The 14,892-nt window shown below is 39.2% G+C and overlaps 1 protein-coding gene across 2 annotated transcripts in view; it reads left to right on the top strand.

Annotated features, from left to right (window-relative positions):
• The window catches only part of si:cabz01090165.1 (uncharacterized protein LOC100333421 homolog), a 76,760-nt gene extending 64,844 nt beyond the window's left edge, over positions 1-11,916 (top strand). The window contains exons 11-12 of one of the 2 annotated variants that reach the window (XM_067595506.1): positions 6,291-6,342; positions 10,440-11,916. The gene's annotated coding sequence lies outside the window, so the exon portion shown is untranslated. The remainder of the gene's footprint in view (positions 1-6,290; positions 6,343-10,439) is intronic. The other variant, XM_067595507.1, reaches the window with a different exon arrangement.
• The last annotated feature ends 2,976 nt before the right edge of the window (positions 11,917-14,892 follow it).

Here is a 14,892-nt window from a genome sequence, read left to right on the forward strand (position 1 = left end):
TTAAGGGTTAGGGTTAAGGGTTAGGGATAGGGTTAGGGTTAGGTTTAGGGTTAAGGGTTAGGGTTAGGGTTAAGGGTTATGGTTAGGGTTAGAGTTAGGGTTTAGGGTTAGAGTTAGGGTTAAGGATTAAGGGTTAGGGTTAGGGTTAAGGGTTAGGGTTAGAGTTAGGGTTAGGGTTAGGGTTAAGGGTTATGGTTAGGGTTAAGGGTTAGGGTTAGAGTTAGGGTTTAGGGTTAGAGTTAGGGTTAAGGATTAAGGGTTAGGGTTAAGGGTTAGGGTTAGGGTTAACACTGGCTGCACAAGACAGGACAGGTTGACATTTTCTTTTTTTTTATAGAAGAAAAGAAGGACAAAAACAAAACAAACAAAAACAGACCCAATACAACACGTATACACAACACAAAGACACCAGATATATACACCAGAGGTTACAGATAATAGGCAAAGGAAATATAATATACTTGAAATCATTACATACCAATCTTTCTTAACATGACTTCTCAATTCTACCTACAAGGATCAGGTTTCTATTTAATTGTGCTGGTTTTGTTCTTAAACAGTCAAAACACTTAACTTAAAAGTCTCATATTTATATAGTCTTTTATAAGTGTCCATGGTCCATCTAAGCCATTGTCTCTATAAAGCCCCTGCAGGGCTGAGGCTGCACCTTCCATCGTTATCAGTTCTATGAAGTCCTTTAGCCAGTGATTCAAACAAAAACAATTTAATTTCCTTACTTTCCAATTCATAAGATCCTTTTCACAGAAAGAAAAGTCAATGTTATCAAACATTGTATTACTACAGATTTCAATCCATCCACTTTAACTCCCAGTAAACACACTTTTGGGCATAGTGATACATCTACATTTAATATTGAACATAACATTTTATGTACTCCTACCAAAAAATTGATCTTATTTCTGGACAATGCCATAACATATGTATTAGAGATCCTCTCTCTCCACATCCATGCCAACATAGATCTGTCATATTAGGATTAATTTTATTCAGCTTCTGTGGAGTTATATATATATTCGATACAAAATTTTCATCTGTATAAGTTTAGAGGACGGGTTGACATTTTCAATTTTGAGCCAAACTACTATATTTTTCTAACATTAACCAAAGTGTTGTAACAGCTGAATCCAAACCCAGGATTTATGTTCACACCTCATGATTTACATCCAGTACCAAGTTCACTATCAACACAGGAAGTAGTGTGGTGTTCATGTAGAGAGGTGGAGAGGTGCAGGTGTGAAGGTCGGGGTTGGTGGACGAGTGTGTTGCATTATTGACTTTAATGTGGGAGATCAAAGTTCATGCACAGACGCAAGCCTGCAATAGACCTTAGGCTTTTTTATTAACCATGACCATGAGCTTCCCCTAACCTTAACTTTTCCATATCCACAAAGGTTGAGTCAAGAGCAACTGGACAACTGTTCCACATCATCCAGAAGGCTTCTTCAGCACTGAAATGAACATCAGAAACAGTCCAATCCAGTTGCTCTTGACTCAGCCATCATTCTGGATAAACTATGACCTGGGTGACTAAGAATCTTCACAGACGTTAACCATATTATCTACTGTAGCTGCCATTTGCAGATATTGTAGAGTTGGCATTGTTCATAATCCAGGGTTTTGCAGAATCGCTCAATATCATTGTTCTTGTCTTGCAGTAGGGTTGCAACTAAATAAAAACGAAAGCTGAATCACCTACACATGCAAAGAGATAAATTCCTTGAGCTTTATGTCAGAGGGAGCAGCAAACATCAGGTCCTCGGAGTGTAAACAGTTGTTCCCACTGTTATTTAGTGTAATAAAACTTCATAAATATGGAGATAAGATGCCAAGAATAGCAGATTAGCGTGTACCAGAGTCAGCTAACCACAGAACACAATGATGGGTGCAGGCAGTGGAGTCAGTAATGAGTGTTAGTGCAGCATCATTAACAGAGTCCAGTCTAAGCAGAGGCATTTTTATATAGATATAATGTCAAAAAAATGCATAATCATGCTGAAATAAGCAATTTTTTTTTCTTTTTTCAGTCTCCAACAAAGTTATAAAGGAGATATAAAAGTTTTCACCGGACAACACACCTACACAAGTGCAAACACTGCATAGAAATACACACATAAATTCAACACAAACTGGCTCCCTCCAATACAATCCCACTATCAATGCTCAGCGATTACCACAGAGGGAGAGCGAGAGAGAGAGAGGGAAGAGTGACATAGGCAGACACAGGCAGATAGCATCACTGTGAGCTCTCTGTAAAGCCACGAGGCATCAGGGCCTCATTCAGTGTGCCTTTTATTATCCGAGCCTGGCACCGAGCAGCAAGGATGGCACAGTGACTAAACTGTTTGCTATTACCATACAGCTTCCTCCGAGGCAGGCAGCGGCCCTGCACAGAGTCACAGTGACACCTGGTGGTCACACCTGACAGTGGCATGGATTTATGTGGATTTTATTTATACCCCTCATGTATCCAGGGAGAGTAGAAGGACACCGTCATTCACATTCATGCATTCACACCCAACCACAGTCTGCTACTGGACGATGGAGGGAGATAAAACAACGACTGCTGAATAAAACCAGCATGCCAGTGTCAGCATGTCATTTCAAAAAGGTTTATATGTGCTGTGCTATGTTTGTATATATATATATTAGAAGTACATGTATGTGGACACCTCAAACATTTAGGTCACCAGCAGGTGTACGTGATCACAAAGTGAAGTGTGACACATTTCCTGTTTCCAGTAACAAAACTACATGAAGTGGTCACCCAACCCTAACCCCCGAACACGACAGTAATATTATATTCTGCAAAATCCCAGACTACTTATAATTACAATGTATTTAAATGTTCAATACTAAGATTTTGGCAGCTACAGCATGTTTGAGGTTTGGTAACTATTACTGGTTGGTTAGTTTTAGTTTAGCTAAAACTATAATGTCAGCAGTGAGGTGTGATGCTGTCAGTTATCTCTCATTGTGCTGGAAAACTGTGTGAGCACAACTACAGTAAGTAAAGTAGGTCGAAGTTGAAGCGTGGAGTCGGTCTGGAAACTATGATGGATGTTTACGACACACAGTTCAGGAATAATTTTACTGTTCGCTTTCGTTTTCACTTCCAAATAAGTTTGTCTAACCTGTTGGTTTGTTTCCAATCTGTCTGATCATCTGATACTTCTTGACCCGTCTGATATTTTAGTGACATTATGTTCTCAGCAATTAATTATCAGCAATTATTTAGGATAAGTCTATGTTGGAGTGTGATGATCATAACCGATATAGAACCAGTGGTTGGAATTGGTTTCCTTTAGGGTCTTTTTAAATTATAAGGTTTTGTTAAGTATCTGATGTAGTGTTTTAATAATATATTACTATCCAATATATTATATGTAGTTGTTGATATAAGCTATATAGACTCAGCTTTACAGGCCAACCACAATTTAAAGGATGAGTTCACAATTTTTCAAGTCTGTCCTAGAACTTGTTGTGGGAAATCTTCAGATGGGCCAATAAATCTTCAGGTCACCCACAACTTAGTATTAGTAGACTTCAATGTGAATAGGTTTACTCTGCATACAGAGCAATACAAAGCAAACAGAGGCCTTGATCCCGGGATAAAGAACCTAATGAAAAATCATAAAACATTAAATTATATACCTCTCATAACCCCTCCTAATGTGGAGCTTATTTGCTAAACCCCACCTTGCTTGATCTTAACACTTTGGTAATAATCCAGACATGACTCAGCTACAGAAAACAAAGGTGTCTCACACTTCTCTAAAATCTATCAGTTTTACTTGGCTTCTTCCACATTTCTCCCCAGCGGCCTTCGCTCATCACACACAGAAGATTAAAATATGACATTGCTGATTCTCCCCTTCTGAATTCCCTTGGGAACTATTTCTTATAGATGTAAATGTTTTCTTTGCACAATTACTGGCCTGTTCATGGAAGGACAGTTTTCCACTACAAACTTTAATCAGGTACCCAAATGAACACTGACATTGTTTTTTTTTGTTTGTTTGCTGTTTTCTTGCCTCTGTTTTCTTTGCCATTAGAAGATCCCTTCATAATGTACCTTCAATATAGGTGATGGGGGCCAAAACCCACAGTCCTCCTTCTGTTCAACAATATATTTAAAAGTTTATTTACAGGGTTTTTTTTAGTGCCAAAGTCCCTCTTTTTTGTTACGATCCTTCCCCTGCGGCTGAGCAGGAAAACCCTGTCTGTGGAGACACAAATGCTAAAAGGTCTGTAACTGTGGAAGATTATGAAGGGATCTTTTAATAGCCAGTATGAACAGTAAGAAGAACCTGTTTCGGTGTTCATATGGGTACCTGACTGTTGTTTTCAGACTCACTTGAAAAACTGTGAACCTGTCCTTTAAACATGTCCCCACTTTAACCATTTTATTTATCTCAGGTGATTTCTGTTATAATCATCCATTACAACTACCACGATAGATCGGAGTTTAACCATAAAGTTGCAACAGTACCATTAGGTAATCATTTTTATGTTCACCTTAGTTTTTTACTTTCAAAGTAAAAAGCAGATATGAACTCTCTAAATACCAGAAAATCCAAAAACATTAGGTCTTGTGATGGCACATTAACAGAAAGCAGTGAAATCTCATCTCTGGCTCTGCTGTTTCCCTGATATCTATTTTTACAGGGAGGCCTTTGAATATAATTTGCAGCATAACATTGCCAGTGGCTTCATAAACCCTTTGACTAAAATAAAACAAAGTCAAAGTCATTTTAATCTCCATCTGAAAAAGACCTGGGCATAATGTGGAAAGGAAGCAAGAAAGACAGATAAAGAGGGACAGACAGACTATGGATTTGTAGTCGGTGAGAGAGAGAGAGACATCCAAGGAAAGACAAAGAGAGAGAGACAGAAGGGGGGATTATGGACTTATATTTAGTTAGTGAGACAGCAACACCAGAGAATGAAACAGCCAACCAAACAGTTTGAGAAGTACAGATGAGTCACTGAGCCTCGAGACACAGTTATTGACAAGAAAAAAAGATGGAGGGATAAAGAGAGATAGAGAGAGAAAATGAAAACTCAGGGACGTCAGGGGGGACGTGGAGGAGGGATGGAGAGGAGGATTCGGGGGAGGGGGGGGGGGGGGGGGGGGATTGGGCATGAAGACGGAGGAGAGGTCTGCAAATAGAAAAGCTGAAGCCCAGATTTACTGATTTACTGATAAAAGACATAACAGTTATCTATCCTTCTATCTATCTATTGTATTTTTTTACACCAAGAAAACTTACTCAAATCTCCCCAAACAGTATCCTCTGACTGTCCAGACACCAAAATCCAGCTGATAGAAGAGAAGGGAGTTGATATAAATATTGATAAACTCATCTATAACACCTTCAATTTCTTCCGTTTTTGCTCATAAACCTTCACAATGAGCCTTTCACCTTTATTTGTTGGGGTGGTATATATGGAAAAAAAAAGTACTCCTCATTTGCAATGTATGTTTTGAGTTACACTTAATATTCTCCTAAAAAATATGCTAGCATTTTAGCATCAAAGAAAAGCTAGCGAAGACAGTGCTCTTTTTAGTAAAGATGCAAATGCAGTGTTGTCTACGAATGCAATACAGCCACTCAAACATCAGAGTAAAACAAATCTGTGCCTCATGTGTGAAAAATTGTGCTTCAAATGCTGCCGCTGCTGTTTTTTTTTGATCCATCATCAGTCTAATTTGCCCAGATGTAATAGAAACACAAACTTTTAGTTCCTGAATTTAGCTCCTCTGGTTTCAAAGTTCCTGGAAATGTTTTTTTTTTTTTTTTTTTTTTTTTTTATAAAACCATTATTCAACCCTGTCTCCTTAGAAATTACATTTATATATTAGTAAATTGTTCTCCCCCAATTGTGTTGCATTAACAAAACTGTAATCACAGCCTGGATTATGTGTGTGTTTGAGGTTTAGGTGACAAAAGCACGTTGGAGAAGGTTGAACATTGTACTCATATGATCAGTGGCATCATTTTTGCGACTAGCCAGACATGTTATTTAATAATTCCTCATTACGTTGACAGAAAATGCAATTAATAGATAAATTAGTGATAAACAAACATAATTTCTATAAGATAGGGTTACATAATTGGAAACACACAGTTCAATCAAGTTCATAATACTTTGCTATATTGATATACTTGTATAAAAACTCAGGAAATAGCATATCAGTGCTGTTGTTCTTATCTATCTGTCTTTTTGTTTTGTTTTGGTTTTTTTTGTCCGTTCTGTGTGTTTTTTAGATTTACTTACATTCAGCTTCACAGTGCTGGAGGGAAAAGAGGCGGGAGAGAGGTGAGAGATCAAACACACACACACACACACACACACACACACACACACACACACACAGGTGAGAGGGTAACCACTCATTGTTCCGCCAGAGAGGCTCGAGCAGAACATCTTGAGGGTAAAAGAGAGAGAGAGAGAGGTGGAAACATGCCAAGCATACATTAGAAGGGAAAACAGAGAGAGAGAGAAGATGAGAGGATGAGAGAGAGTGATTGAGAAGATGGGAAAAAAAGAGAGAGAGAGAGAGAGAGAGGAAGAGAGAGCAGCCATTACCGGGCCTGAGTCTGTCTGCCTCTAAGTGCTCTGTAAATATCGCCTTGCCTTTGTAAACAACATTATTCCTCTTTATTGGGCCATTATATAATGGCCTGATCCCCCACAGTATGCAGATTGGTGTCACTCCATTATGTAAGCTCTCTCTTCCATTATGTAAGCATTTCTCCTTCTTCCTTTCTTCTTCTGTCTTTCTCCATCACTTTCTCATGACTCCTCCGTCTTCATCTTCTTCTTTCTCCTCTCTCCTCTTCTTTCCTCTTCCCCTTTTCATCTCCCCTCCTCCTTTACTTATCCTTGACTCACTTTTTCCTCTCTGTTTACTTCTTCTCTCTCAGTGCATCATCTCTTTTTTTCTTTTCTTTCCTCTCCTTTCTTCTTACTCCTCGTTTCATCTCTCCGTCCTCTAAAGTCCTCCTCTCCTCTCACTTCTTCTCCCCTCCTCCTTTACTTATCCTTGACTCACTTTCCTTCTCTTTTTATCTCTCCTTTCGGTTCTGCTCGCTCTTCTTTTTCCTCCCCTTTTTTCATCGCCTTCCTCCACTCTTTCATGTCTCTACTCGCTTCCCTCTCTCCTCCTCTTCCTTTACCTCACCTTACTTCTCCTGACCTCATCTCATCTCCTCGTTTCCTCTCCTCTCCTCACTTCTTTATCTTATCTCATTTTCTCATCTCATCCTTTTCTCTCCCCCCTGTGGTTTCATCTTCTTTGATCTCCTTAAATTCTACCCTTACCTCCCTTTTTTTTTTCTTCTTTTCTCCTCTTCAACTTCTTTTTCCTCCTCTTTTCTTCTCTATATTCTCACTTCAGCTCTTTTACTCTTATCTCCATCCCTCTCGTTTTCATTTATCCTTCTCATCTTCTCTCCTCCACTCTTACTCTCTTCCCTCACCCTTCCTCCTCTCTACATTCTCTTCTGTCGTCTTGCGAGCTCCGGCGTCGCTGATTTTTCGATGGCTTCATCCCAGCGAGCTTGACAGGCGAAAGCTAATTTCTAAACTGCGGTGCACAGAAGTGAAACAAACTGCTGAACAAGATCAAAACCTGCTGCTGTTAGAAACAACTGAACAAAACCTGAAACAAACCTCAGCCAGACTGTAGACCAAAAGCTTCAATTCTCTTTTTTGCAGTTTGCTTTCTGTAACCAGCACTGCCATTGTTTTAGCTGCTTTATTAGTCATCCAAATAAGCCATTAATCATGAATCATCATCATATTTTTCGCTTTGGCGTCTGCTTTATTTACCAGACAATTAAAAGCACTGTGATGCCCACAGCCTGTTCTTCAAGTATAACTTCAAAAGAGTATGTGGGTGAACGAGCAGGAAAATGCAGCTCGTCCTCCCAAGAAAAACAACAGTTAAGGTTGTAAATATAATATAATATAAATGTAAAATAGCCAAAAATGACCTAGAGCTACGTTTGAGTGATGCAGTTCAGATGCTGCCTATATGAGGTGACAAATTTCCATATTTAAAGGTGGCCAAAAGTTGTCTTACCTGCAGGAGACCACTGTTCACTTCCCATTTCCAACTGCGGGTGTCATGTGTCCAACCAAGAGTCGTGGTGTTTACTGCTAGTAACTTTAACCCACGCCATGTTTCAAGTGATCATTTTAACCCAAACTATGATCTTTCACTAACCCTAACCGGACCTGAACCACAGAATTGTCACATCATAAAACTCTACTCACTAACCAAGACCACTCCTTCTAGAATATGGATTCAAAGGTTTATTGGGAGGGTGGCGGAAGAGCAGGGTGAAAAGGAGGAAGGATAGTTAGAGGGATGATGGGAGAGGGAAGGATGGATGGGGGAAGGGAGAGGGTCGAGGTCGTGGGATGAGGGATGGGGAGAAAGAAGAGCAGGCAGGAAGGAGAGGAAGGAGGGAGTCGATAGGAGAGTGAAAGATGTAAGGAGGAGAGGAGTCGACGTCAGGGAGGTAAGTGGGAACAAGGGGGAGGTCGTGACTCAGGGTGGGGGTGCTGTCTCGATGGTCTGACATCCGTACGAAGCTCCCTGTTCCTGTGTTCAAGCGGAGAAGAGAGAAAAGTTAGCGAAGGGGTCGGGGTGGAAGGAGCAGTTGTGGTGTGTCTTAATACTCTGTGGTGCGGAAATGGGATGCATACAAGGCGTGGTCTTTGGTTCCCGAACTTTGTTTATAAGTCTATAATAGAGGCGGCATATTAGAAAACACTCCTGGAAACGCTCCGGACTACATGTCGTTCTGGAGTGCATGGTACAATCGATTTTGGTCGTTTAATTATGAGGATGTGTTGGTAAAATAGGTTTATAAGCCTGAAATCTTGTCAGCTGGCACAAGCAGTCACTGAGTCATCAGTACTGAAAAACAGCTTTATAGTCCCCTGCAGATACGCTGCGGGGTTTTGTGGTATTGGACAAGGTGGGAGAGGATATGTGCACTATTTTTCTTTTGCCAAAAAAAAAAACCAGGATGTCTTGAGAGTTTAGGTTCAAAAACAACAGAACAAGCAAAGACTTGAGGAACCTGCAGACTGTAAAAGAAAGAGCTTCACAAGAGGCCAGTTGATAAAAAAAAACAAATTTACTTTGAAGTGATTGAAAAGTGAGTGAAAAAAACAAAAAAATAAAAAGTAAATGACAGAACAAATTCTCGTTAAAAGGCCATTATTAGTTCTGTTTATACAAAAAAAGCAACACCAGACAACAGCAGAGAAATCTACACAGTATATTTACTGACGTACTGTGCTAACGTACAATTTTGAAGTATTTGTACTCTATTCACAGTACGTACTTCTACTCCACTACATTTTAGAGGCAAATATTGCACTTTTTGCTCCACTACATTTATTTGACATCTTTAGTTATTTGCTTCAAGCAATGTTGCATACAAAAGTTTATAAAAATATAATGCATATACTCTTGCGTTGTGTCGTAAGGAAGAGGCTCAGACGAGGGTTTCGTTGGAGGCCACCATTTAAAATATCCTCCGGTCAATTGTGACGCTAACTCAGGCTCCTACACAAATGAAATAACAGAATTGTGTTACCATACTGTACAATAAGTCCAAACCGATAAACAAACTTCAAAAAGGAGTGCACAATGTCGCTTACCTCTCCCATGAAGTATGACAACAAAAGGGGAGAGGTAAAGGTAGGGGGACATCATTAATAGGGGGGGGGGGCACCCACAAAAGTGAACGTAGGGGTACAGTGAACTGCGCCTTAAATGTTCCACCTGTTGACCCTGGAGGAGTAGCACGTCAGGATTTAACAATTTACAAATTTTGTGTAATTATAATACATATGCTGCACAGTTGACCCTGTTACATGAATACTGCTGATTTTTTTTTTCTGTATTTCTTTTTGCTTTTGTGTCTTGGTTTTTGGTATGTCTTGTCTTAATTGTAAGTCTTTGTAATGTATTATGTTCTTGAAAATTAATTTTTTTAAAAAAAGAATATAATAAAATCATTGTCAGAAACGCGTATCACATCATCCACATTCTCGCACGCTTGCATTTGTGTCCTCGTGTACGTGCACACGAACAAACAAAAAGGGGACCCACCTGTAAAAGCATTGCTACATAGCACTACTAGTGGTTGAAAACTCCAAAGATTACCTTTAAATAAGATTTCAAATGCAGGACTTTTACTCATAACGGAGTATTTTTGAATTGCTACTTTTACTTCTTCCCCCACTGCCACATTGAACCTATAATATTAGAAAAAATGAGTCTCCATGGATCCACAAACAACACTGAAATCAAACTTAATGCACTTTTAATTACGGTAATTAATCAATAACTTAATCAATCTGTACTTCTCTTCCTCTCTTGTTTCCTTCAGGTGCCCCGGTAGATTGCATGGTCACATCCTTCTGATGAGCCCCCAAATTAAAAAGTACTCGACCCAGAGATGCACCCCACGCCTCCCCTCTGACACCACCTCATACCTGAACCAGACAGGATGTGATGTGAACATCCTGCAGGCATGCCAGAGGAGAGGATACGGAGCAGAGAAGCAATATCTCACCTGTCGATATGCAAAGGTCTCTGCAGTGCTGAGATCGGACATGTTTGGATACAGGTCAGGCTCTGGGTGTTAAACCCCCGCTCTTATATGGTGCTTAACTGGGGCTTGAAACACTGGATCAGTGGAATCAGAGTGAGAACATGGTTTCTTCTTTTCTGAAGGAAGTATCCAGTAATCAGACGGGGGCTCTAAAGGGTGGATTTAGTATCTGCATTTGGAATCTGGACAGACACTAAATGCCGCTCTGGGAATATGGAATATGGATTACTGTGACATGTTTCCTGGATGTTCGGTGGCACCGCTCTTCTCTTTCCCCAGCATACAGTCATATGCCAAAGGATTACTACAGTATTACGACAGCATTATTACGATATCGGGAGAATATGCAGACTTCCGGAAAGCACACCTTCTCTATTAACTCTTAGCAGTCAAAGAGATAAATACATGTTGGGCCTTGGATTGAGAATACGAGCACATTGTCAACGTCTTGTCTCAAAGCATCAATAATAACAAACTGTTAAAACTACAGTGAACTTTTTCTGGCACTTTAATCGTCTGTTTTCATCTCATCTCTCTTCCCCCTCCTTCCCTCTCTTTCTCTCTCTCTCTTTCTGTCTCTCTCTTTCTCTCTCTCTCTCTCATCTTCATGAACAACTGAATAGTATATTCTCCAGTATTACCAATCTAACTCTTTTGGCTGCGGATGACTTAGGTAATGTTGAAATAATCAATGTGTTTGCGTCAATGGTGGATTGGTTCTCTATATGTCGGAGCATTAAAAAAAGAAAAAAAAAGAAAAAAAAAAAAAAAAGTTGGTGTCCCGAGGATGGAGCCTTGAGGAACACCAGCTGGGATTTATTCAACGCCAAACCTTAAAGCACACACTTCCGGCTCTACATTTGATGGTGAAAACGGTGAATTCTGATGTTCTGTTTGACACTGGAAAGCAACTGTACCCGTACGAAACACTGGTGAACTTGACCATAAGTGTTCCTACTACTAAAAGCTGGCAGATCGTTAAATGTATTAAGCGGTTTTAAAAGATGGCCAGCAGAACTTGCGCTGTCCCGTCCCCCACCCCCCACTCCCCCCCCCCTCGCTCCCCCTTTGCCGTTTGACAGTGTCTGTGTTTGTATGTGACATACACCTTACAGTCTTCGATGGTTTGATACCCATGATTTACTTTGAATATAACGAAACAAATGACCACAAATGAGGAGAAAAAACACAACGACATGCGGAATAGGGATTTTATGCTTTCATAGATACAATTATGTGGATTTATAATGAAATAAAAAGGTATTTTTCTTGGAAAAATTGTATGTGTTTTTATTCATATTTCTCCTGTTTATGTCTCATGTTATTATACAGTATTTTTTAAGTTGATGAGCAAAGATGTGTCCAGTGTTCTTGACTAGTAGTAATAATATCCAGTAGTGAAAAAGGACAAAATGTACTGAGAGGAACTTACTAATGTTTTTTTCACTCCCCCAAAATATAATTTATTGTTTGATTAACAAACAAATAAAAAGTCTAATGCCTTTGCTAGACCAGTGTTGCATACTAAATTCTTGATATAAAATGCATCTGTGTTAACAAATCTTATCCTAAATGATTAGATCTATACCCAAATATTTGACTTGAGTGGATGAATAAAAACATTATTTGTCCCAAATTGTTGTGACCTTTCAGTATATCTAAAAAGCTACCGAGGGGTTGCAACATCATAAAAGTTACTGATGCTAGGCTTCCAATAAAATGTCCAGTTTGGAGGCCTAAATCAACAAAGGTCAGATTTATTATACAGGTCTATACAGCTCATGAATTAATGATGCAGCACAGTCCATTGCTTCCTTGACACATAAAGCACATAAGCACAAAAGTGGGCATAAACAAAGATTCAGGGCAAAACAACAACGCCTGATTTTCATGACATTACACTGCTATTAGTTACCTCTAAAGAGGGATGCTCCACCTGGTTGTTGGAGGTATAAATGCAAATAAATGTAAATATAGAACTGAAAATAGCTCCTACAGCGATGGTTGCTGGGTTGTGACCATAAAGCCCACTAATGGTAAAGAAATAATTGTTGGGAAATACGCTTATACACTTTCTTTCTTAGAGTTATATGAGAAGATCAATACCAATCTTAAGAAATAGTCTCAGCATGTAACTCCCCTTGAAACGTCAGATTTGTTATTTTTACATTTCTGTTTGTGTGCGGATTAAACAACTACGATACAACATGGTAAATAGGGAGCTTTAGAGGTGTTGGTAGGTGTAGTTTCAGTCCTTGTTCTTGGCTAATCAAACTGCTTTGTAGTTAACACAGAGACTCTAGGGAAGCTTATTTCCCAAAATGTTAAATATTCCTTTAAAGCAGCGGGATGTTAACTTGACCATGAAAATCAGACATGAACTACAAATGTGTTTTTGTTGTTTTTTTTATGGTGACTGATTGATGGATATTATCATGTCGAGGTCAAGCTCTTTTTGCAGTCAATGTACAGATCAAAAAGTTTGCGGTTTTCGTCATGACATATTGTTGACAGTTTACTGGCAAAAGTTTGTGTTATGCTTTAGTCATTTTTAAAAACAGAAGCTGATTTGACCGACTGCTTCCGTCTCTTAGTAGAGAACTTTTAATGACGACAGGCAGTGCTGCATATCATCGTCACCCTTCACAAACATCACCAAAAACATGTCAGGATTAAGAAAAGCTGATGACATGTATTTTTACATGTTTTACAAAGGATTCCCAATGTTTGGCTTAACATTAGGCCTTTTTGCCCAGGAAACAAAATCTTTAAGTAGTTTAGTTGACACTTTTATCCGGCATTAACTGTTGAGACACAATCCTGACAGCACTGACACGGTATTTTAATTTAGCAGACAGTGAAGTGACACTAAACACAAAACACACTATAAATGTCACTGCATTAAGAGGCGAGGGCTGAAGTAGAGCGACATGGTGTTAACTAGACTGACTGGAAAAACATGTAAAGCTACACTAAGTTACTAATGTTTCTATATTAACAACCGGAGCCTCTTTTTAGTGGCTTGCAGATCATTGTTTTGGTTTTACAGCTGGAAACTTCATTGTTTGCTTCAGTCTCAAACTATTCCTTTAAAGGGAGCGGCCCAGTAATTGCAAAATCATTGACTGTTGTATGTGAGCTGATGTGCATCTTGAAGGTCCTACCCTGTTCCCCAGGCTCCTGCCTCTTCATTCAGCCTGCCTTCAGCACCTGGACCTCCAAGGTCATCCAGCTAAATGTTGTCCTGTTGACCTGGTGTCTGCCATCTGGTGGCCAAAAGAGACATGACAGTAAATATCTGTAAGTTACAAAATACCTTCCACTCTCTAAAGAAATATATGCCAGATACTCAAGGTAAGTACCCAGCTCTCTAGGGGTCCCAAACAATTTCCTACAGAACATTTGGTACGACATGTGACTTGTTTCAGAGTTTGACCTATTTATCAAATAATGTCTTGATAGTCTGATACAGTTTACGCCTTGGTAAATTCAGTACTTTGCACATTTCAAGACAGAGTCATGTGATACCACTCTGCTGCTCTCAGTTTTTTCTTTTTAGCATTAAGAAAATATTGTTTCCCGTCACTTATTATTTCTAATTGTATCTACCTTGCATATTTTTTTCATATTCTGTAATTCTATCATCAATGAAACTAAACACTTCCTGCAGATGTTACAAATTAAAAATCTGTCAGTAAAGGGAGGGATTATGTCCTCTGAGCCACTGGAAGGTTTTTAATGTGAAACATCAGTGCAGGAAGTGCTGCTTGATTGAATTTGTTTCCCTGTTGTACCAAACACATACTGAACTGTGAAACTAAAATGCATTGAACCTTACATTTTGGATACAGTTACATCCCTACAGTCCCTCCATTGATGTGTACCAGCACCTTGCAGTAGAAACACAGAGCAGCGCTGAACACCACAATTAGCAGCAGGACAACTAGGCTGATGATCAAATCAGTTGAAGAGACTGAAACAGATTCAAAATGTTAACATCAGTTCATATGATACAAGTGGCCTATTTACATCAGTGTGTATGTACGTATGTTGCTAGTTCTTTCAAATTCAGTCAGAGTCTCTAAAAAGGAGCGTCTGTGTTTGTGTTACTGTAGTAAGTGACACCAAAAATCATATTTTATTAAGTGTTATAAGTTGTTTTTGTTGTTGTTGCTATGTTTTGTGTCGTTTTTTATCTTGATTTTGTAAACTGAAGTGAGTTTTTGGT

Source organism: Thunnus thynnus, chromosome 7, assembly GCF_963924715.1.
Source record: "Thunnus thynnus chromosome 7, fThuThy2.1, whole genome shotgun sequence".
NCBI lineage: Eukaryota > Metazoa > Chordata > Actinopteri > Scombriformes > Scombridae > Thunnus > Thunnus thynnus.